This window comes from Equus asinus, chromosome 24, assembly GCF_041296235.1.
Source record: "Equus asinus isolate D_3611 breed Donkey chromosome 24, EquAss-T2T_v2, whole genome shotgun sequence".
NCBI lineage: Eukaryota > Metazoa > Chordata > Mammalia > Perissodactyla > Equidae > Equus > Equus asinus.
In genome coordinates, this window is record NC_091813.1 from 33,518,412 (window position 1) to 33,542,968 (window position 24,557).

The window sequence follows — 24,557 nt, forward strand, 5'->3', positions numbered from 1 at the left end:
TATCCTGAGCACAGTGTCTTTTGCAGTTTCCCATTGTAGTTTCACCCTTGCAAGCTTCTTCAAGGAAAGCAGAGTGTGAGAGGACAGCATCTTTCATCTCATTGCCCCTCTGATTATCAATTTCCCCAATAGTACCTGTTTTTGTGCCTATACCAACTGGCATTGTGACATTTGTTTTGGCCTACCCCTCTATAAGACTGTACCACTCTACGTACAAATTCACACTGTTGCTCTCTCTAAAATGTTTATATCCCTTTTAAGAGCCACAGTTCTATTGGTGGCACATAATTAGCTCGTAAATTCACGAGCTATGGTTTAGTGTTCTTAATAAGAGTTCGGAAAAACCAAATTCTCATCAGCAATATGTCCACAAGTTATATTTCAGAATGTTGCTTCTGAAGGTAATAATTTCAATTTTTTTGTTGATTCTAATTGCATGCAATTTGAAGGGCACAGTTTTCTGACTTTGACACCAAGTTCTGGGGGTGCACCAAATCTAGCCCTCAACATTTCATATCCCATGGGGGAAAGAGACCAATAATCCACCGTGGAAAATCATCTATCCGTGTAAGTTTAAGAAAAAGCAAAAATATATAAACTACAAAAGATTACGATTCTTTCTTTAAATGGTGATAGAAATAGAATACAATGATTTGTCTGCATTTTGAATTGCATATATTTCAGTAAATAATGATTATGTATAAAATAGCTTACAGTCTGTACTACTTTAACCAAGAAATCTAACAATACAGTTCTTCAAGCAAAAATGGAAGCTGATTATTCTCTCTCATAACAGCCTCAGGTGGAAGACTATCAGAGTAGTTCTGCTCTGTGAAGTCGTGCAGGGGTGCGGATTCCATCCTGCTGCTTTGTCATGTCTTCAGTTAGTGTAGACTATCGTCATTTAGACTTGCAGCAAACTCATATCGTAACTTCTGTATTTCAGTCTGAGCCAACGGTGGAAAAAAAGTGAATGGTGAGCAGCTTTCTTTTTAAAGATTGTGACATTTTGGTAGGATTGCACACATAATTCCCTTCACATTCCATGAGCCAGAATGTACTCATATAGCTATATCTGGCTCCCAGGGAGGCCAAGAAACAGAGTCTGTAGCTGGGTGGATATAGCTGAACTTAAACTTGAAGGTGTGTGTTACTGTAAGGAGAAAAAGAACTTAAATGAGAGACAATCTGTGTGCGTGATGCAGATTATTACCCTACTTTCTATGCCTATAGAAGCACTAAAAAGATCTTTATACAGATGCCTTCTGAAAGTTTTATTTTTAAGTAAGTTGCCAAGGACAAACTTAGCCAGAATGCAAGATATTAAATATTTCACTGTATCTTCCTTATCTAATTCCAAAAGTTTTCTTTAAGATATCTTTTCTTATTTCAAGCTTCTCTTCCTAGTCCATGCTTCCTGAAGAAAGCACAACAAAAAGCAGAAAGGATTTACTCCTCAGCCCAAATTGAGTTCAAAGAAATGAAACCTGCTAGTGCTTGGGTATCCCAAAACCCAGCACCCACCATGTCTCCTTCTCAGGGTTATTCCTAAGTTTAGTAAGCTACTATGACCCAGTGACATGAAAGTTACATTCATTCATCCACCGCTCTACATTCTGAACCACACTACTTCTTACACTCCACTGCTACAGTACTATATCAAGCTGTGATAGTCAATTACCAGGGCTACTGAAACTGGTCTCCCCATTTCCATCTTTCCCCCTAAAAACACGTTTTCTACATAGTACCGAAATTACAATAAATCAGATAACATCACTGTCCCATTTAAATTCTCCAGTGATGTCCCCATCACAATTAAGATAACACCAAAATTCTTTAACATGACCTACAATGCCCTCCATGTTTTGGCCCCAGACTACTTCTTCAACACCATCTCCTATCACTCTGCTGAACAACCAGTCCCCCTGTGTTAACTCTTTCCTTGCAGAGAGGATGACATAGACCACATTATTTCCTCTTCTCATGATCAAGGACCTCATTTCTATGTTGTCTTAACTGAAGATTATAGTAACCCCAACTTTAAGCCCTGTGATAGATCTCCCGTTTTTAACCATTGAAGAATTCTCTAGCTATCCTCTGAAAACAAATAGAGCAGGGACATCAGCCTGGATTTGAACTTCTAGCTATCTAGTAATCAAGAGGTCGTGTCTAGGGCCTTTGAGATAACCATGCTGTAGATAGTTACTTTGTTTTCTAATTTTCTTCTCATATCTCTTTCCATTACTGTCCTCCATTTGTTAGTAAAATAGTCAAGCTGTGAGGCACCAATATGATGCAGAGAGGAAGGATAGAAAATTGTCCTCTAATATAATGAACTCAGTCTCTTTTGTCTCCAAAGGCAGAGCAAAGCCTCAATATGTAGACAGTGGAGGATGTTCCATGACAACATACCCTTTACTAGTAATGTAATAGATATGAATTACACCATAATAGTTGGTGTTTCATAAATGTCATATTGCTTTATTATTTTTATAAACAATTTTGAGGCTCACTTACCAAGATAGCTTTTAAAATTCCATATCATAGGGCTGGCTTGTGGCGTAGTGGTTGGGTTCAGCACCCTTTGCTTTGGTGGCCCAGGTTTGCAGGTTCAGATCCCGGGTGCAAACCTATACCACTCGCCAAGCCATGCTGTGGCAGTGACTCACATGCAAAACAGAGAAAGATTGGCACAGATGTTAGCTCAGGGCTACTCTTCCTCAAGCAAAAAAAGAGGAAGATTGGCAACAGATGTTAGCTCATGGCGAATCTTCTTCACACACGCACACACACACACATACACACAATTCCATATCAATAATATTCCTAGGTCGTTTCCCACTCTTTTGATTTGGTACATGCAGGATCCCAGAAAATGAGGAAGAGCTCTTGTCTTCAAATGGTGATGGTAAGAAAGAGATCACTCCCCACTTCAATCTTTGAAATAACTTGCCTTCACCCCAGAACTTTCTTTGTACAATTCAAGGGTATAAGGCTTCCAAGTATAAAGATCCATGTTTTCTCCCAGTAATTTCTTTTTCCTGGGGAGGCAATATTTAATGGTTAGTAATACAGAGCTTGGAAGCAGGCTGGCCCAAGATTTGAATCCTGACACCAGGCAACTTACCACCCATGTGACCTTCAACAAGTTGTTTAACCTTTCTTTACTTCAGTTTCCTCATCTATAAACTGGGGATTATAACAGCACTTATCTCAAGGTTTTTATGAAGACCAAATAGGATAAAACACTTGAGGACTTACCAGAATTTTGCACAGTGTAAGTACTCAGTAAATGTTAGTTTGTTGTTGTTGTGATAGATGTGTCACTGAAACCCAGAGCAGAGAACCATCACTATCATGCCTCCTTCTCCACCCCCAGGGCAAAAGGGCCTTGTCAATTCCTTGGTTAGGTAGGAGGAAAGGTGGAAAGCGGGCTGCCACATTTGTAATGATTCTTTGGGTAGAGGAAAAAAATAATGAAATTAGTTTTGCACTAAGTTATTCTTCAGCCTTCACCTATTAATAAATGACCCTGATATACTAAACCCTCCCTCTCTTCCAATACTCTCTTTCCTGCCCCGACTCCCAACTTTGTCCTTATCGTCCAAGGTCTTTGCCCGCTTCCTCAATCAGTCATACATGCCTCTCGCTAAGGAATACCAAGTCTTAGTCTTTTCTTATATCTTACAAACTGTAATCTCTGCTGCCTTGAGCCTTGTCCAGATGCCATCTGCACTGTTCCTGAGACTCTGCAGCTGAGAGACACCAGATTGATTCTCACAGGATAAGAAACTGAAGGACTAAGGGCTGCAACTCTGGTTAAGTCTCTCTTCAGCCACTGGGAAGAGCTGTAGCTAAATTACCTTAGTACAAATATGACCTAACACTATGAGATTCAGTTTATTTCTTGAAAACCAGCCAATCTAGCCTACCCATGGTATACGTATTTATTCCTTCATTTGTAGCATAACGAAGGGCCACTTAAATTGACTAAACTACTTAGATGTTCACCTGGACAAAAGACACCATGATCATACAATTCTTTTCTAATCTGGTCATTTTCTTCTTCTTCTTTTTTTTTTTTTTTACAATAGTTACAGTTTTATGCCAACACACTCTGAAAACAGCAATTTAACAGTAAAATTATATATTGGCTCATGTTACACAGTTCAAGTTCCCCAATTTTGTCTCCAAAGGGATTGGCCTGGTGAGTGGGGATGTGAAAGTGGAGAGATGACAAAGAGTTTATGAAAGCAAGAAGTTCAGAGAGATCTGTATTTTAAACCCCAACTCACCATTTATAAGTTACATGACCTTAAGCATGGTTTAACCTCTCTGAGCCTCAGTTTTTACAACTCTAAAATCTAGTGACTTATATTCATTATTTAAATTTAGATCCAAATAAAAGATATACCCAGGAGTAAGTTAGACTTCATGATATACATTTTAATCTCAGTAATCTAGATCAGAAAACACTGATTGAGTTCTAAAGTCAAAATTATTACTGCCCCCCCAACCTCGCCATCCAGGTAAAGATGTTGGACAGTTTTAGCATTTTCCATACAGGATAAGAGAGAAAGACTGTGTGTCATGTGTAAGCAGGCATCCCCCAAAGGAGACTGTATCCTACATGTGCTGAGTTCTAGTTTCACTACTCGGAAATACTATTTCTCTTTCCATGAAGAGAAGTAAGTGAAAGGGCAAGAAGGAAATGAGACCAGCAACTTTCCCTCCAATACTGTTCTCTCCTGGAAAGAGTAGCTACTCAGCTGTAAAGAAAATTGTCAAGTGAAAGACAAGAATTACTCTCCAATACCAACTGCATTGGATACTGGTAAGAACCAAAGAAGATCATAGCAACTATTTAGCAGAGCATTGGTAATATAAAAGAAGTTCAGTAAATTATAAGTTGTTGTTAGTGTTGTTATGATAAAGTCGGAAATGAAGTTGGCCAAGCATTTGTCTTAATGTATGAGTCTGTTGTTTCTCTAACGTAGGAAATCCAACCCTGTCCATCTACCCAAGGCATGTTATAGCCCCTCTACTCCATCCCCATCACTAGCTTCAGGTAGCTTTAAAGTTCATTGTTAAATTAGTCCATTTCTGACCTTCTAGAAGGAGGCATAATTTACTTTTTCAGTGTGTTGCTTTCTCACATCCTATAGATTTCAGCTCCTCAAAAATTCTACTAAATACAGATTTAAGTTAGACATTATTCATTTACTATGGGAGACATAAAACAAATATTCATCATTTAGAAGGGACCTTGAAGGTAATCTAATTTAAGGTAATCTAATTTAATTCTATTGTATATTCTTTAATTTGTACCCAACTTTCCTTTTATAATGATATTTCTCTGAATCTACAGATATACATTTGCTGAAAACTTATTCTTTGTGAATTTCTCATTTTTCTTTATCAAAAACACAAACTACACTTTTGGTTATCAATTTGAAATTGCACTTAACATGAAGTCATCATCACCTCCACCTATCACCCCAATCTTCACTCCCACAAATATCATGTCTATAAATGGCAATGTTTTTCTATAGTATGAATGTCATTGATATAGAAAAAGTATGTTATTCATGGGAAAAATGATTTATAGTTTTAAGCACCAATTTCATTGCTGAAAAATGGTCTTTAAACTATAAGCCGCTCAATTTTTTGCAAAGAGTTATTGGATTAACATTATCAACTGCATATTCATTCATTGTTTCACTCTACAAATATTTCAAGAGTACTTTTTATGGTATTTATTAGATATGAGTGCATTGAAAATATACCTAACAATTGGTTTTTCCTCTGGAGTCTTCACAATCTCATAAGGGAGATAGAAACTTATTTATACTACAAGTAAGGTAGTATTTAGTAGTAAGATGGAGCTGTGAACAAAGTAATATGGGAATACAGAAAAAGAGTTATTAGTTACACGTTTGGGGACTAGATGATATTCACAGAGAAGCCATTTGAATTGGCATTTCAGTTGCTGCTACTTCACTGTCTACTTTTGAGGGAGCGTATTTGAACTTTGCCTTACTTATCTGTTCTGTCGTTCTCATATTTACACCTATTCACTTTGAGGAGTTCCCAGCAAAAATAGTCTCAGGACTCCCAACAGTGTTTCTTAGAAACCTGAGATTTTATGAAGCTGTTTCAAGAATTCTACAAATGTTTGACCCAATAGATGTATAAATCTGTATACATACTAAGAAACTATAATAAGAAGCAATTTATCCAAATCTATTACATACAATAAACACGTTAACTTTTCAGGCAGCTTATATTACATTTTTTTTTCAAATAGTACAATAGAGGCTCTTTTGCTATCTCTGTACATACACTTGAATATATGCATACATTGCCATTAGCTAGAAAAATTATGTCATTGCCTGTTTTTTAATTGAAGATTGCCTTTAACAGTAAGTAAGTGCACTGTAGAATACATACGCCCCATTCTCTATAATATCAGAGAAGATTCAGACTTAAATGTTCTTGTGATGATATAAAAAATGCACAAAAAAAACAAATGGAACTATAACAATATGGTATAAGAGATCATTTTAATGTTTATGGTCTAATTTTAAAATTATTGCTAAATATACATATATATATAAAATATCCTTAAAAGTAGAGATGTTTGCTTGCCATTGGTTAGAAACTAGAAATTTTTTCTGATTAGAAACGTGACATTTCTAAACAAATTTGACTATAAGATAGTTAAATTGATAGGGGTCACCATGACAAAGCAATTTGAAATATATTGGATTCAATTGATTTTTCAAGTAATGTCTACACACTCACTGTAATGATTGGTTCTTATTAGAGCCATTCACCAAATAAATCCAGTTATGCTTCTGGAAAATAGTAGGATTGAACTTCTTTGTAACTTGGCATTGGGTATGACCGTGGGATTTGGTTTAGCCAAAGCAAGATTAGAAAGGACCTATGAGGGAGAGAGTTATAGAAATGCAATGTAAAGATCACTGGAAATCTTCTCCAAAAAAGCAATGAAAACACAGTAAAAAAAACTGTGAAAGTCAACTTATTCAGAACTTTAGAAATTAACCAAAGGCTTGCAAAAATCTGAGAAGCAGTTATCACAAAACAAAAATGGTTGAATCTCCGTAAAAAGAGTTTTGTTGCATTTTAACTGCTGCTATTCCAATTTCCCTCTCTCCAGCTTTGCAGTAGTCTTGAAACCAACACCTGTGTAAGCTTACTAGCTGTGAAAACCAGTAGCCTAGCAGCCACTGGAAGAGGTAGATTTGACACTAGCTCCGCAAAGAATCCCATGCCCCGAGAATTTTTAATGATATGATCTGTCTGGCAGCTACCTCAAAAAGTTCCAATCACAGGGATTTTCTTTATTTGACTTGATTTAGCGCTCACACTAGCACAGTGGGAAGAATCTTCTCCCCAGGGTATTTGTCAAAAACAATCAATGGTTACTGTTCAACATCACATCTGCCTGAGGCGTGATGCAATTTGGGGCATTCAAGAAGCTGGACAAAAAAATTAAAATGGAGAACTGGTGAATGAGATGTCCCTAGAGGTATTTGACAGCTTCAATACATTCCTGGGGATCAAAAAGGATTTATATAAACATAAATTAATATATATTACACAGTAGCTTATAAAATATAATCCAAATAAAACAGAAAAAAAGGAAAATTTACACGAGTAAGAAATATAAATACTAAGAAAAATATAGGTATAAGAAAGTGCCAATTTCACCCAATTCTTCTGGTGGCTGAGATGTCACAGAATGCATGGCATTGGTGTCTAATGCCATTCAAATCTGGGAGCTGCAACTACAATTCTCTCCATCTCTTTCCTCCCCACGTCTCCCTTCCAAGGCCAAGGGTGAAACAGTGCCACCCTAAGTAGCTAGGGATTGACAATCATAAGGCCATTTCCTCTCTCCCTGCCAAGTAATTATTATACCATGAATAAATAAATAGATAAATACACACAGATATTTACCTGCAGAAGACAGCAGCACAACCATCAGGGAATGGCCAATAGATGAAAAGCGACAATATTCTCAACAAAAAGAAGAACTTATTCTTGTGGAAACAGTAATATCACAATCTGAAAAAATTTTAAGTATTTATATATACTGTCTAAATAGAGATAAAGTTGCAATTATATCTATGAAGTAGGTATGGCGGGTTATGTAACAAGAACAAATGGCTATGAATCAGGAAAAGGCAATTTTGCAAAAGAACCAGAAATTTTGCAAAGAACCAAATCAAGACTTTGCAAATGGAAAATATAATTATTGAAATAAACAACAGTAACAAAAACCCCTCAATACATAGAATAAGTAGAAACTAGATTTATTTACATGGCAAACTGGTAAACTAGAAAATTAAATTTAAGTAATTGAATTAAATTAATTAAGTTAAATACTTTCAAATGACAGCAAGGATAAAAAGAGATGAAACGTTTGAAAGAAAACTGAAAAGAAATAGAGGCTAGATTAAAATGTTCCAAACTTTGTTGTTTCAGGGGTCTCAATACCACATTAGTTTGATTCACAAGATTCTAAACAAGTTTTACTCGGGGCCAAGGCTTATTACAGATAAGCTGTACAGGATACAGATTAGAAGTAATAAGAAACATACATACATTGAATGGAGTCCAGAGAGACCAGGTGCAATCTTCTGAGGCCTTCTATGTCTCAGCACAGGATATGCTTTCTCTCTAGCAGTGAACCACAGGAACCTGGTGAAATGTCTCTGGGCAAAGAAATCTGCTCAAGTCTTCAGAATCTGAAGCTATTATGATTCTGCTCACAGAGGCATATTCTGCTAAGCAAACAATCATGGTAATTAAAACTCAGGACCCCAACTATGAAACCAGGTGCACATCACCAATCTTGACTTTTGTGCAAAGCAATTCTCATAAGCTAGAATAACAAAGTCCGTTCCTCTAGGTGTGTAAAAGAATAACTTTAATCATTAACATAGAGGACTTTCTGAGGGCCACATTCAAAGGAATTGTAGATCAATCATAAAACCAGGCTCATGTGAAGGCATGCAAGGATTGAGCAACCAGATATGCTATGTTAACTCTTTCCTCACACTTGTCTAATAGACAGTTCATAAGGAGAAAATAAAAAAAATAAACAGGAAAGAATGTTTTTAAAAAATTATTGCTACAATTTCCTAGACATAAAGAATTAATTATTTTCAGATGGAAAAAACCTACTAAGTCTCAAATAGTATAAAACATAAAAGTGACAGTTCTGAGGCAAATAGAAATAAATAAACAAATTCCTAAAAGTAAACAGTGAGTAAAGAGAGACTGCTTAAAAACAAAAGAAGATTAGAATGATGTTAGAATTCCTATCAGCAATATTTAAAAGAAGAAATCAATAGATCAATGTCGTTAACATTTTGAAGAAACCTGACAGTGAACTTAGAATTATAAATTATAATAACTTCCTCTTCCAAACTCAAGAACAAAGATAAAATAAATATCCCTTCATATAATCAAGGGCTCATTGAAATTATATATATAATATATAATACAGTTTATATTATATATAATAACGTAGGATATATTATATTCTATATAACATGTAAATTATATATAAGCTATTATATACTATTATATAATATGTAAATTATACATTATATATAAATATACAATATATATAAATTATATATAAACTCCATTATATACACAATTTCAATGAACTTCGTATATCTGAAAGGATATTTATTTTATCATTGCTCTTGGATATGCATATAAATATCCATGTGGAAAGTAGTACCAACAGATTCCTTCAGCAAAGACTTTGAAAACAGTAGTATGATAAATAAGAATTGAACAAAGAAATGAATAAACGTTACTGAAATTTGATAATGATTAAAAATATTTAGTGATGATTTACCAACTAAATTCCGAGACAGAACAACACGAATCAAGTGTGTTGGGCCGAGAAGTGACAGACATTAACATGAGATGTTGAAGCAGTTAAGAGGTTAGTCATGTTCTTCTTCTTTTCAGGGATAGGATATTGCCAATGACCAATTTTCGTGTTTGAAGTAACAATTAAGTCTAAGATACTGCTGTCAAAAATTTGAGGATAACTACTGGAATGAACATTAATATAGGAATTAAAAGAAATATAAATTTCAAAACAAAAAAGGGAACAAAAATCAAGTAATTCAAGGAAAACACGAAGAACAGAAAAAAAGCATAGCAAATAATAACAAAATATGATAGTCCAGAGATAATACACTTTATGAGAGCAAAGTTAAACGCATCTAATAAAAAGAACTTTCCTCATGTCTTAGAAAAGATATTCTAAATGTATGTCGCTTATAAGACACTTGTGAAGCAAAAACTCAAAATTTTATATACAATGATACAAGATATATTAGTCCAAAACTAGCAAAAATAAAGCTGGCAACAATCTTAATATTATTTACTGTGCAAAATTCTGGAAAAGGCAAAACTATGGAGATAGTGAAAAAAATCAGTGGTTGCCAAGGGTTGGTGGAGAGGGAGGGATGAATAGGTGGGGCACAGACAATTTTTAGGGCAGTGAAATGATTCTGTATGGTACTCTAATGGTGGACATATATCATTATATATTTGTCAAAACCCGTAAGATGTACAACACCAAGAATGTACCCTAATGTAAACTATAGACTTTTAGTGATAATGATATGTTAGTATAGGTTCATCAGTGGGAAAAAATGTGCCACTCTGGTGCAGAATGTAGTAGATTGTGTGTAGAGGGGGTTGAGGGTTATATGGGAAATCTCTGTACCTTCTGCTCAATTTTGCTGTCAAGCTGAAACTGTTCTAAAAAATAATGTCTATTTAAAAAAGAGGGAGAGTGTACTCATATATTACTATTATAATTCAAGGTTATTTTTAAATGGACAGTTTACAGTACACAGAATTTTCAAATTGATTTTAATACTTAGCAGGATTTTAATAATGATACAAAAAGAACAGACGACCTAAAAAATAGCAATGAAAACACTGAGGAGAAGGGACAAAAGATGAGAACACAACATTAATAAATCAACACAACAAGTTCATTATTCCAGAAAATGAAAAAAGATTTATATAACTATCACAAGCATAGTCACTTTTTAATATCCTATGAAAGCTGATAAACACAGCAGATAACATTTATGAAGGGCTAACTATATTCCAGGCACTCATGCTAAAGATTTTGTATGCAATAACTCTTTAAATCATTGTAAAAATTCTTGTAAAGTGGGTACTGATATTTTATTTTCATCTTACAGATGAGAGAAGTGATAAAGTATGTTAATAGCTTTTCTAGTACAGAAACATCCTTATAATCTCAAAAAAAATACACACTTGGTGATAATAGTGAGTTCTTATAATGTGCTGTTCGGGTTCATTTGTTAATATTTTAACCAGAATTTTCCATTGATTCTCCTAAGTGAGACTGGTCTGGAAAGAGTATATGATATTTAATCTTTAACGTGTTTCTTTTTTGTCTGTACATGTGGATTCTCATGAATTAAAAGTATTAAGACTCCTGCTAATAGTGAGTTTCGCACTATCTTCTTGTATATAATTTCTGATATAGCTACGTTGCTGCTATACTATTTGGTACATAGATATTCATAATTGTTTTGTATGCATAAGAAGGTGCTTGTAATTATAGTCATAAAATCCTCTTCTGCATCTCGGTTAACATGTTTTTGGTTTGTGTGACACCTTGTCTCTGATTAAGATTGCAATACTTGCTTACTTTTTGTTTGCATTTACCTGTATCTGTTTGTCTACCCTTTTATTTTTCAAACATTCTGAGTTTTCTTGTTGTCGATATAAAACATAAAATATTATTTGTTTTGTGATCCAATCTAAAAATCTCTGTTTTCACAGAAAATGAGATAATCTTATTTACATTTATTGATATGAAGGATATGTTTACTCTTGGTTCTGCCATACTGTTTTATGCTAAGTTTTGCTTTTTAACTTTGTAAAATTCCTTCACTCTGTGGTCTGTTTTCTTTTATTTATTTCTATATGTGTGCATTCTCAATATTTATGATTTTTATTTTGTTTTTTGTTATTTTTATAATTATTCCTTTATAAATTGAATGTATTTTTTCTTTCTGAGGAAGAGTCAGCCTGAGCTAACATCTGTGCCAATCTTCCTCTATTTCTTGCTTGAGGAAGATTAGCCCTGAGCTAACATCTGTGCCAATTTTCCTCTATTTTGTGGGTGAGTCACTGCCACAGCATGGCTGATGAGTGGTGTAGGTCCACGAGAGACACCTGAACCCACGAACCCTGGGCTGTGGAAGTGGAGCACGTGAACTTAACCACTACACCTTGGGGCTTGCCCCTGTATTTCTCTATTTTTATACTATCTGTTAGTTTGCTAAAATAGGCAATGATAAAAATTAGTAGTTTTTGCTTCTCCCTGTCTTCCTCCTTTACTACATGATTTAGTCAATATTATCTTGATTATAGCTTACCTTTGTATTGTGAAATATGTTAGACTACTTATTTGTTTCTTTAAGTGAATCTTTTTTGATTCCCAGTCATTAGATAACCAATGCCTTTATATTCCATGTTTTTTGCCCTTCTCATCCAAATTTTGTTTAGATATATCATTTTTTATATTGTCAGGGTCTGTGAGATTTATATTCTATTATTTTGCTCTAATTCTCATATTCTCAAATTTCAGATCCATAGTTAAATCCATTCAATGGTTACAATCACTCCTTGATCCAGTTATCTCTTCCAGTTATCTCTTAGAAAGCTAAATTTCATTCTCTATTCTAGTGATTTCCTGAAGAGAGATTCATGAGAATAATATTCCTTTAGTTCTTTCATATTCAAAACTGTTTGTTTACATTCTTTATACTTTACAGACTGTATGGCTAAATAGAAAAAACCTTAGCTCTCACTTTATTTTCTTTGGTACTTTTTGGGCTTTCCTCCACTGATATTGAATGACTCTAATCTGCTAAGAATGTCGTAGTGAAAAAGTCTGAGGCCAATCTCAATATTTCCCTTTATAAGTTACTGATTGTTTTTGCCTGCATGCCCAAAACATTCTTTATTATATTTAAATTCTAGTTATCATACTAGGATACATCTAGGCAGTGATGATTCCGGGGCAATTTTCCCTAGTAATCATTGCATTCTTTAAAAGTGAAATTTCAAGTCTTCTTTCATTTCAAGAATGTTTCTTTCTTTAACATTAATTACTATATTTAAATATTTATTCTTTTCCATTATTTTTCTTCTTCAGAGTCTCTAATTATGTATGTATTGGATTAAGCTCGTCTCTCTTATCCATCTTTCATGGCATCTCTAATCTTATCTCTTTATTTCCAGTTCATTTTGCTAGCCTTTCTCATTCTCTCTTTCCCTTACTGTGTTTACCTCAGTGTGTATTTTATCTTGTAATTCTTCCATATTCATTATTAATTTGTGATGGTTTTATTTTTAGTTCCACTTCTTTCCTGAGTTTTGCCAGCTTTGGGTCTTCAGCTCCTATTGTCTCTTCAACCCTTCCCAAGCTCTTGCATTTGTGCCTTGTAGTTTTCATTCACAGAAGCAATTCCTTCATTGTGCCCTTATGAAAATTCATGGCAGAATGTTAAGACAAATTTTTCAACTTCTCCATGGCAACAGTGTTATGGCATGTGTTTTCCAACAATTGGTACATTTTGGTGCAGCTCTGTAACTCTTTTCCTATATTATTTTTGTGTTGAACTGTGCCCATTCTTTTTTATTACTCATAATTAACTGAGATAAATTTTTCTTCTCTAAGTTCCTAGGAAAAGGAGAGGGGAAAATAGCCATCTAGGATTTACAAAGGGTCTGTCTTCTCTGCAGCTAAAGAGATAGACTGCTTTTGGCAAATATCACTCAGCTGTTTAATCTTTGTGTAGCCCTCCACTCCTTCCGACAGGAAGTAGCCAAGAGGGCTTTTGTCCTCAGCCTTAGGAGTTCCCACACTAATTGCTTAAATAAGATGTATAGGTTTGGCAAGTCAAGATGAGCAATTCACCTTCAGGAAGCATACCTTTCTTGGGTTTAGTAAAATTAGCCACAACTGAGCTCTCTCTACACTTGCCATGCTTTTTCTTTTCCTCCTTTTGCAACTATAACACAGTTTCAGTTCCTGAATCCATTGTTGTGACCCAGGGAAAGAGCCTTTCTACCTGACAGCTCTCACATTTAGGAATTATATTTTCAGCAATGCTTTCTAAGATTAGACATCATTGGGCCCACTATCTGTTTTTCGTCTCCTTCCTCTTTTGAGCCTTCTGGCTGATCTCAGCAGTTTTGACATCTTGTACTCATATTTTGGAAACTGCAGATTATCTATCTCCTGATTTTGCCAAAAATAGAATTTGCAGGTTTTTTCTTCTTAAATTTTCCTTTTTGCTTTATATTCTTCAGAAGGGAGGAAATTGCTGATTTTTGCCATCATCTTCACTCCAGATTCTATTCATGTATTCAGCAGTACTAATCATATATATTATTTGGTACAGACATAATTTTTCAGAAGTTTCTACAAACTCAAAGACATTTTTACTCTCTGTTTCTCCCCACCAATAAGAGCAGATGCTTATTTTTAAAAGTTAAAGCTCATCAAAATTTTCACTGGCCTAAAAAGTATTCCATGGTTTCCTTTCACTACAACAAATTTTACTTTTTTCCCTAACTTCTTTCTCTTTTCTTCAACAATTCACATAAGAACTGGCTGCACAAGCAAACCCGAATAATCTATATTCCTTTACCCCTAATCTCATGAATGCCTATAATTTAATAAAGAAATATTTCATCCTTGGGCTTGAAATTTATCATCATCATCATCACCATCATCACATCTTTCTTAATGATAAAGCACTTTTATTGGATCATTAGACTCTAAGCTTCACAGGGCAGTTACCAATTTTCTTCACTGTGGTGTCCCCAGAGCCTAACATGGTGCTTGCCCACAAGGAGTGCTTCCTAAATATCTGGGTTCAATAAATAGATGCATCATATTTTTTTTGATAACCAATCTCTGGCACCTATGCAGTATTTGTTCTAAGACAGGGCTTTAGATCTTTCTGATTTCAGAAAATTTCCATATGAGAATTTGTTTCCAACTAAGTAGATACAAAGAGTCAGTATTTAAAATAAAGCTTTTTATTCTTTAAATTTATTTGGCTTCCTATGTTGTAATGCCAGATACAGTGTGACACTAATGGAGATGTAGAAAGGGACAGAAATATAAAAGGGAGAGAACGGTGTGATGGAAGTGATGGAAAAGTTTTCACCCAGCCTGAGAATCTAAATTGAAATCCAAGTTCTCCAGCAGAAGAGCTGAAAGGCCATTTATCTTTTATCATCCTATTCTTGGTTCTGGTGGGTCAAGTGGTTGAAGAGTAAAGAGTTAGAAACTTGTCTAGCTGTGCTCTAAATGTCATCCCTTCTTTTTGCTTGACTTTAATATATTTTAGTTCACATTTTTTCTTTACCTTTTTCAACCAGAAAATGATACTATACAGATATTGGCTATTACAGTTTCATAATCAAATATAGGAGGAAAATAGTAAAAATTCTCAAAAGAGAATTACCTTGGCAAAGGAGGGATGAGGAATATCCTAAACAGGATATCCTAAATATCCTAAAGAGAAAAATGGAGATTTAATTCTTGGTAACCACTCCCTGCCCAAATAGCCACTAGTATTTGAAAAATTTCCTGCTCACTCTGTAATAGAGACAGAGCTGAGAAGACTTAGAGAGTCAAATGAGCTGTGGGTCTTCACCAATCATCTTCTTTCTATGGTCTTCTTTGAAAGAATAAGCATATGGTGAATTTGCACGGTGCAATGCTGAACATCTGGAGACAGTAACACCTGCCTTTGAAAGCTGAAGTGTATTAGAAGAGTTTGATATCTGTTGTTCCCTTAATGAGGAGGTACGTATCTCATTCAGATTATCAGGTAGATGTGAAAGCAAATATTTTCATTAGCAGATATACTCTACAGAAAAACTCTAGTAAGTTGAGAATAGCTAGACCATCTAGTAATACGTTATCACCATTTTTTTTTCTGATGTGCATGTATATGGGAAGAATTAGAGGCTTTCCATTAAATTTGGGTATGCTTTATTCACGAAAATGTTTCTCCATGCTACACTTAAAATTGAGAGTGCACCCATTTTAATATGAGTACATTTGTTATATAAGACACACAAGAAAAATAAAGTGCCTAATTTATTTATTCTAAAGGGTAAGGTCCTTTTGATTTTTAAGAATGACTCTTAAGTAACTGAAAGACTACTAAAATTTAAAAAACACACAAACAAAATCAGAAACTTTCCCTCCACGGTGCCCATAGGGAATAATTTGATCGCTTTGCATGTTATTTTGAGGAGAGTTTTACTAGACTTTTTTTCTAGTTCTATCTTTTAAACACGTAATCTACTTGCTCTCTGCCTACCCTCAACTACCACATGAAGATTATGCAACAAAATTCTGGTTCATGGAAATCAGTTAATAATGTCCCAATTGTTTTTATATTTACCGAATGTATAGATTCACCTCCTCGAGCTTGCGAGTGTCCAGGCGCTAAATACAGTATCTATTTTCATGTGTCTTCGTAGCTTGCCAATAAACAGGACTGATTCATAGTCTAAATAAAGCCACAACGGGAAAGCGAGGCCAACCCTAGGAGAATTTGGGTAAAAACAATAAGATCTGCAATAAAAAGACTGAGAAATATTTCGTTTAAATGGGCTAAGTCGTGTCCTGTTTTTAGGGTTTTCAGAAAAGGGAGGAGGAGAACTGAGAGGGGAAAAGACTGCCCCTGTGCTCTTCATACTTACAGCCTTCCTAGATGACTGAGAACATGGTCCCAGGCAATCGGGTCATAGAATTTTAATTTTTACTTTGTTAGCTGGTCAACCCAGGTGGCGAACAAACGATATGCCTGCACAAGCGACAGCTCCTAGGGGTTGGCGATGGTTGCCTGCATTCAGTTCCCAGCCAGTACCTTCTGGCCAGACACCCTGTGCCAAAGAGCGCCCAGGGAAGCAGACGGCAATAGGCGGACTACACAGATGTCATGCATGCACATGCATGATCATAATCTGAACAGAAAGGAAGAGAGGGAGGGAGACGGCCCGCAGATCCCTGCCGGGGAGCCGCCGCAATGGAACGAGCGGCAGTGTGTGCGCGCACAGGTGCCTCAGGCCGGTGGCGCGGGGAGCTGTCGCGGCCTTCTGGCCTCAGCACTTGCATCAGCGTGCTGAAGCCGCTGCTGCTGCCGAGCCTGGTAACCCCTAGCCTGAGCCACGGGAGAAAGAGCCAAAGGAAAGGGCGCGAAGGGGAAAGGAGGAGAGAAGAGGTGGGGGGCGGGAAAGAGACCCATCTCATCTTGGATTTCTCCTCCCCGAGCTCGTCTGGTGGGAACCTTTGCTGGGCTCGTGTGCGCCTCCCTCCTTCCATCCCTCTCTCCACCCCACTCTGGGTGATCATTTCCCCTTCTCCCCTCGCTCTCCCCCACCTCCCTTCTCTTCCCTCCCTCCCCTCCGCTTGCCTCCTCCCCTCCCCCTCGCCTCCCTCCCTCCCAGCGGCAGCAGCAGTAGCCGCTTTAGCGGAGCCGGAGATGTGCAGAGAGCGCGCGCGGCGCAGCAGCTCTGGATCCACAGCCTTCCTAGCTCGCAGTTCCCTGCGCCCCCGCTGCCGCTGTCGCCGCCTCGGTGCCCCCCGGTTCCAGTCCCTCTCCTAAGACAGCGCCGCCACCGCCGCCCGGCCCTGCCTGCCTCCTGCGCCGCGCAGCCCTCGCGCGCTCCCGGATGGCGCTTTCCTCCCAGAACCAGTGAGTAGACAGGAGAGCGCTGGGTGTCCGGCGCCGAGGCTTGGCTTGGAGGGAACATCTTTTGCTTAAAGGAGGTACTCCAAACCACCTGCTGCGATTCCTCAACCTCCAGGTAGGGGGTCTCGGGAGGGCACTGTTTAGTTGTCCCCAAGGGGCTGTTTGATTTCAACTCCACCTGCTAGCAACCTGAACCCCTGTCCCTCCCGGGCACTGCTGCCGGCAGCCCGCGGTCCCGCCTCACCTTCCAGGTCCCAAGCTCCCAGCGGCAGTGGATGGCCTCGACCCTCCAGGCCCCCCAAATAGGGTCTTCTCTGCCCTTACCGTCCCCGCGTTCCTCCTTTCTGACTTCCCGCTTCTGCCAGCCGGCAGACGCCCCCATCTGCCACCTTTCACCCGTTCTGGCGCTGACAAAGCCTTCTGCACAAAGTCCGCCCCTGACCCACCTTCCCTCCTTTTTCGAAGCCTTGCTCGGAAGCCCCACTGTCCCGCCGTATTCCTTGTCAGAGCAAATGGATCTCCCAGTGAATTCTGACCTCATTCCCCCGACAAGGTGGTGCCGCTCCAGCTTTTCTGACAGTCACCTCAGGAAATTGACACAGACACGAGGTGATCTTGGCTTTTGTACAGTTACTCTGTGTGTTTCTGAGCACCTGGAGTGTTTAGGGTATGATCAAGCATGAAAAAAGAAAGACAAAAAACGAACCTTGTGCTACTAAACTTTTTGTTATTGTTGTCTTAAAGAGCACAACTATTTACATTGCTCAGATTCCCTCCATTCATTCAGAAACGTCTTAGCTGAGTTCAGGGAACGCTTCTATTTCACCTGTTCCCCTGAAATCAGTCTTAGTTCCAGGTTGAGAACCGCGCACCTGACTGGGTGATGAATCTCCTTCAGCAACAACACTATCAAAAGCTCAGCAACTTTTGAGGATAAGAAGCTTTTTCTTTGAAGGAGTAGAAAGTAGCACCAATCTCACCCTTTAAAATCTTCTTTGAATTTGCAATAAGCCAAAGCCCTTGTTTTTCTTTAGGTTTAGTGGCTAAGGGGGAATGTAGGAGGATCAGAAAACGTGGTACCAAAGGCTCCCGCACTCTCTGGGTGCAGCATGTTAGCATCCAGCCAGTCTTTCTGTAGAAGTTTTCTTAGGGTGAGAGCCCTTTCTTCTGAAACCATGTTAAACGTTTTAGTATTTCTAGTTGGTTTGAGAGAAAAAAAAGAGGTTGTGTTCAATGAATGAATTATGAGGAAGGGAGATGAAGGAATGAATGAGCACAGAGGGAGACAGTTGGAATACTAAAATTTGTACTTCCTACTCCCCATGTTATGAAATCTTAAAAACAAAACTACCTTCACACAATTTATGATTTGATTCTTTAAAGAAATGAAGAAAACATGTTAATTTCAGCATATTTTACTCTATAGAACCCTTGGTCATAGAGCATGTGTTCTAAGCAATGCAGATATGAGTATTCATATTCAGAAATAAATGTTAGAAACTTTAGAAGGTGCTCCATTTGAGTATGTAGTTTTTGAATACAAATTTCCTGGTAATACTGTTATTATTATTTTAAATAATTTTGAGGGAATAAGAATTAAATTGGTGTTCTTGCTCTCACAGTTGATGGAGAGAATGTTTCCTTGCCTTAAACAAGCGAGTCTCTGCCTACACAAGAAATAGAGAAAGTTGAACAGTCATCTAGAGAATTTGTTTGGTGAAGATCGCCTTAAACTCTTATCTCCCCGAATGTCAAGATTTTTTTTAAATTTTGTTTTAACTCAAACTGTATCCTGTCCTTCATTTTTCTTTTCTTGTGTAGACATAGGCAGAAATGTAGCGAGCAAGTCATTGACAAGGGGTGATTTTAAGTAAATGTGGAGAGCTGCATCTAAAGTCCAGAGGGACTATGAGGACTGTCTACTGTTGGTTTTCTAAATTTGGAAGTTTTAGTGGGTTAAACTAAGAAGAACATTGAAAACTAAGTATTTAAACTTAACAAGTACTGCAGATATTCACATGTGATCATATCAGGTGGATAGATAACAGGTAAGTTATGAGCCGAATCAAAAGATCACAAGTTTTTTTCTCTAAATGCTTTTACCCTTTGGATAACAGTGGAGTGCTTACTATATGCAAGATATCCAACAATGATGAATCTGTATTGAAAAAGATACATCCCGGTTGAACAAAAGGAAAGCAGGGAGCAATGCTGACTTTGATCAATTATTACCTATCATTGTGTTAATGATAAGTTCAAAGGAGTATATGCTAATGTAATTCTAATTAATGTCAAATTCTAAACATTGTCAGAAATGTCTCAGTAAACCTTTTGAGAGAATGTGTAATTGTAGTATGTGCAATATTAAAATGGCCTCAGAATAGTCTATGAGATACAAATAATTAGTCTGCCATACGTAATGGCAGAAATTTCTGTTAAGAACTCTTGGTGAGCTTGAACTCAAGAGAATCTGCCTAAATTTAATGTTATCGTCATTATTACAGCTGTGCAATAATAGTTCAATATAACACATAGGGAGACAAGGTGTACCAAAATTTGAATGGGATATCTTTGAATATCATTAAGATATATCTAATAATGCTCATACTTAGATGCCACCTAGGGGATGGGATGGGTCTAAATTAAGTGTTTACAAAGGTAAAGAGAAATTTAAAACTGGTAAAGAGAAATTAAAACTTGTGGAAATGATATAGATTGTCTCACCAACGAATTGCTATTAGTTGAATGTTTCATGTGAAACCATTTTTTGGCTTGTGTGTGGTGAAGAGAAAGCAGACAAGAAAGGAGAGAGAGAAAGAAAGGATAAAAACCTACGGACACTTGCTTCAATTCTTTACTCAAACAAAGGCAACTAAATACAAGTCCTATGATTTCGATATTTGGAATAACAGCTGTTTTCCAATTTAGATTTAAGAAATGTCTCCTTAATTACAGCAATAAAAATATAAATTTCTTTTATGAAGTGGTTCATTTATTTTATTCAGTAAAATCCTGATATTATAGGCAAACTATCTTATGTAAACTAATTGACCTAAATAAAATTCAAGCCAAATTTAAAAACCAAAGCTTGAAAGAAGGAAAATGTACATACTCTCACACACCTAAAATTACATTATTAGATAAAGAGTCAAGTGATTTAGTGTCTTATGAAAGCAGGAAGATTCAGTCAAAGGATAACTGCATAAAATATTTTCATACATCAGCATATATTTATCAGGTTTTCCTGTTTACATTTGTGGATGTATTATTCAATTTTTTTGGATATTTGCACTTTTATTTACAAATTTACAAGAGCCTGTATCTTATACAATGCTGCAAATTTAATGAACTCAAAATAATCCCCAAATTGTATTTGTAAATATCATATTATTGTATAAATGTTTACAAATGGCTTTGTTTTCTATCTTTACTCCATAATGGGAGGCATATTTAAGAAAAAGCCTTCTCAAAGAATAAGCAAAATGACTATTTCAAAACTAGCATGATGACTCAAGTTTTACAACCATGCTATCAAAGTGATACTCTCCTAAGATCAACTCTAAAGTACAATTAAAATTCCTACAGAAAAGAAACATTCAGATGCTGCGATTTTACATGTGACTGACTATGTGAAATTTGCTTTTATTCATTTAGCTGCAAATGCAATGCTTGGCATTTTTAATAGAAGGAGTGACAGAATTTAGATATCGATTAGAGGGGGTAGAGGGCATTCCACTCCCATCATTTTACTAATAACTTACCAAAGCTTCTTAAGTACTTAATAGAAATAGAATTAGAACCCAGATCTCCTGACTCCATGCTGTACATCTTTCTATAAAATAAAAATGTTTTCCCCATTATTTTATTTTGAGAAGGTAATAAAGGAGAAATCAGTTTCAGTGTTAAAGAAAATTGAAAATGAAATGAAATAAAAGTCTGTGCTTCCTCAGGGACAGCCTAGTCCCGTAACCATCATAGTTGAAAGTAAAGGTTTTTTTTGCTCACTCTTCCCCACTTTCAGCTTAAAGCTTGGAAAATACTTTAAATGTTTAAATTTTTGAGCACCAGTTTTAAATTGATGTCATTGGCACACCTAAAAATCTTTTAATATTTTTGCTTAATTTTCATTATAAATTCTTCACTAATATGGCATAAGTTTCTTTCATGGTAATCACATCCCATGAACACTTCCATTTTGACTCTTAATAGACAGTTCATTGACAAATATTACTCAAAACAGATTTTGGTTTCAGTAAGCAAAGCGGTGGCAATGAACTTATAGTTTGTTACAGCTTCATCTCTGTGCATAGTCAATCTTTTTGTCACCACAGAGAAAGTTTCTGCATCCATGTATTTTTGGTTTTGTTGTCACCGTAGTCTGGGAATAACTCAGGTGATCAGAGAAGATAAATTTGTTTCACAAAGTTGCAAGTCCACAGTTGAAAATACTGGCACTTTTAGCTTTCTCTTCACCAATGGCCAGAGAGATCAGTGAAAGTGAATGATTAAATCAATAGGGAAGCGACATTATTACTGAGTAAAAAGTAAACTTTGAAATGTATTCTTGGTGATGGCGGCTCATCAGTGTCATCTAGGAAGAGTAGCACGGTACCATTGATTGATATCTCAGCTACGCTATCGGAAAGAACACTGTGTTGTCTAAGTGTGCCTGGGTTGATGAAAGTTAGGGGAATCTGTTATCCAGACTGCTAGGTGGCTGGACCAAAAGCTGAGGAGGAAGTCTTGTCTTAGAAAGTGGCCTTCTTTAAACCAATTAACATACAGATTTGACTGAAAAGAGAGCTACATTTCTCAGGCTCCAGCGACCTAATTTCTTTGGAGTGTTATTCAGCCTCCACTTACTGAGGGCCTACCACGTGGCAAGAACTGAAGCAGTGATTACAGACCCAAGAATGAATATGACATAGGTTCTGACCTCAAGCAGCTTACGGTATAGCTGGAGGGACGGTTAAGAATAAGCAGCAACGGGACACCAGCTGGCCATAGCCTAGGGCAGCCGCCACATTACTGAACAAGGATGTCCAGAGAAAAATCGAAAAGGCTACAACTTAGTATGCCTTGCCAAAATGGATGGAGCTACGCCATGGCAAAGTCTCTTGCAAAAATAATCTATGTCCTTAAAAAAGCATATGTTTCCATTGCTTCACATGTTAATTCTAACTGACGCAGATTTTTTTTTTTTTTTGAGAATACAGGAACCTATTAGTATTAACTGATATAGATAGTCCTATACTAATGAATCCAATGGTTAATTCAATCTCGGTAGGTCATAGGGTAATTTTCTAAAGGAAATGTAACTAATTATACACTTTTTTTTTTAAATCCATATACTTTTTTTTTATAAGATTTTATATTTTTCCTTTTTCTCCCCAAAGCCCCCCAGTACATAGCTTTATATTCTTCCTTGTGGGTCCTTCTAGTTGTGGCATGTGGGACGCCGCCTCAGCGTGGTTTGATGAGCAGTGCCATGTCCCCGGTCAGGATTCGAACCAACGAAACACTGGGCCGCCTGCAGTGGAGCGCGCGAACTTAACCACTCGGCCACGGGGCCAGCCCCGCTAATTATACACTTTTAACATAAACTTGAAATATCAAGTTTGTCTTTTAAGAAACCTAAATCTTCAAGGATCATTCAAAGGAAAGTGTCCAGAAGAGCGAGGAAATGGAAGTAGTAACAATATATGTAATATCTATTCAACAATTAAAATTTTACAAAACATTTAAATTTAAACAGATAATTTAAAAGCTCTGTATCCTATTCATTCTGATTGTGAACATTTATTGAGTAAGTATGACTGTATGATACATAGGGATGTAGGGCTGTTAATAATAATGATGGCTTCACCGTCTTGACCTAGAGGAGACCACAGAGCTATTTCGATAACCAATTCCTTCTGACTTTCAAGACCCATGAAGGGTCTGAGATTTCACCCTCTAAGTTAAGCACGAATTGTTAATTCTAGTCCTTGTTTTAGAAGGGCTGCATGAGGGCAGTCAATCTAACCTGTCCTATTTGTGCACATCAACAATCTAGTGACGTTTGTCTGCCCCACTGAATGGCTAAGCAATACTTACAGAAATGGGAGTGGGAATGACGTCCAGAGGTGTTGACAGGTATTTCCCATGGGAAACTCAGAAGCTGCGGCCATCCCCTACTATTTCTAAGACATTTCCTGCTGAGATTAAGAGGAATATAGGTAAAATCATGGTTAGAGCTGTCTGGCAGGGAATGGCAGATTCAGCAGAGAATTAAATTTAGGACGCTTGCAACAGTTTGGGAGAGCCATTTTCTTCATGTAAAACTGAGAGGCCCCTGAAGCCAGGCAGGCTGAGAGCTCAAATACGCCATTTCCATTTGATAAGTGAGGTATATATGACCCTTTCTTGCATTGTTAGTCATTGAGTCTAATTGATAATGTTAGCTTGCCTTTCCCACTGTGAATCCTAGCTAAAACCCCGTTAGCTGAATCTAAGTGACCAGAACCAGGTAAGAGAGTAACTCGGGCATCTATATCCAACACACCCCCTTGATTATTTCTCCCTACTGAAATTCCCCAGCTTATTCAGCTTGGTGCATATGTCCTTTGTTCTCTGTTGGGCATAGGTGTACCTTGGCCTCTAATCCCATTTCTCCTTAAATCATAGGTCAAGGTAGGGGTGCAGAGAGGAATCAGGGAGCAGGGAAGACGTGAGGCA

The 24,557-nt window shown here is 37.0% G+C and overlaps 1 protein-coding gene and 1 long non-coding RNA gene across 6 annotated transcripts in view; one reads left to right on the forward strand and one right to left on the reverse strand.

The window, feature by feature from the left end:
- Window positions 1–428: 428 nt before the first annotated feature.
- Window positions 429–18,184, reverse strand: LOC139041794 (uncharacterized). 2 transcript variants are annotated; one of them, XR_011497734.1, is made up of 8 exons: window positions 18,085–18,184; window positions 16,548–16,690; window positions 8,635–8,813; window positions 7,987–8,094; window positions 6,805–6,946; window positions 3,262–3,454; window positions 2,518–2,664; window positions 429–1,153 (listed from the first exon to the last, which is right to left on the reverse strand). It is a non-coding gene; the product is annotated as an uncharacterized lncRNA (long non-coding RNA). The 2 variants fall into 2 exon arrangements; XR_011497733.1 differs by having other exon boundaries at window positions 8,635–8,816.
- Window positions 17,431–24,557, forward strand: part of FUT9 (fucosyltransferase 9) — a 212,494-nt gene continuing 205,367 nt past the window's right edge. For 2 of the 4 annotated variants that reach the window (XR_011497732.1, XM_070496402.1), the window contains exon 1: window positions 17,495–17,843. The gene's annotated coding sequence lies outside the window, so the exon portion shown is untranslated. Of the gene's footprint in view, window positions 17,956–24,557 lie in introns of all 4 variants that reach the window. The other 2 variants (XM_044757480.2, XR_006519359.2) reach the window with 2 other exon arrangements.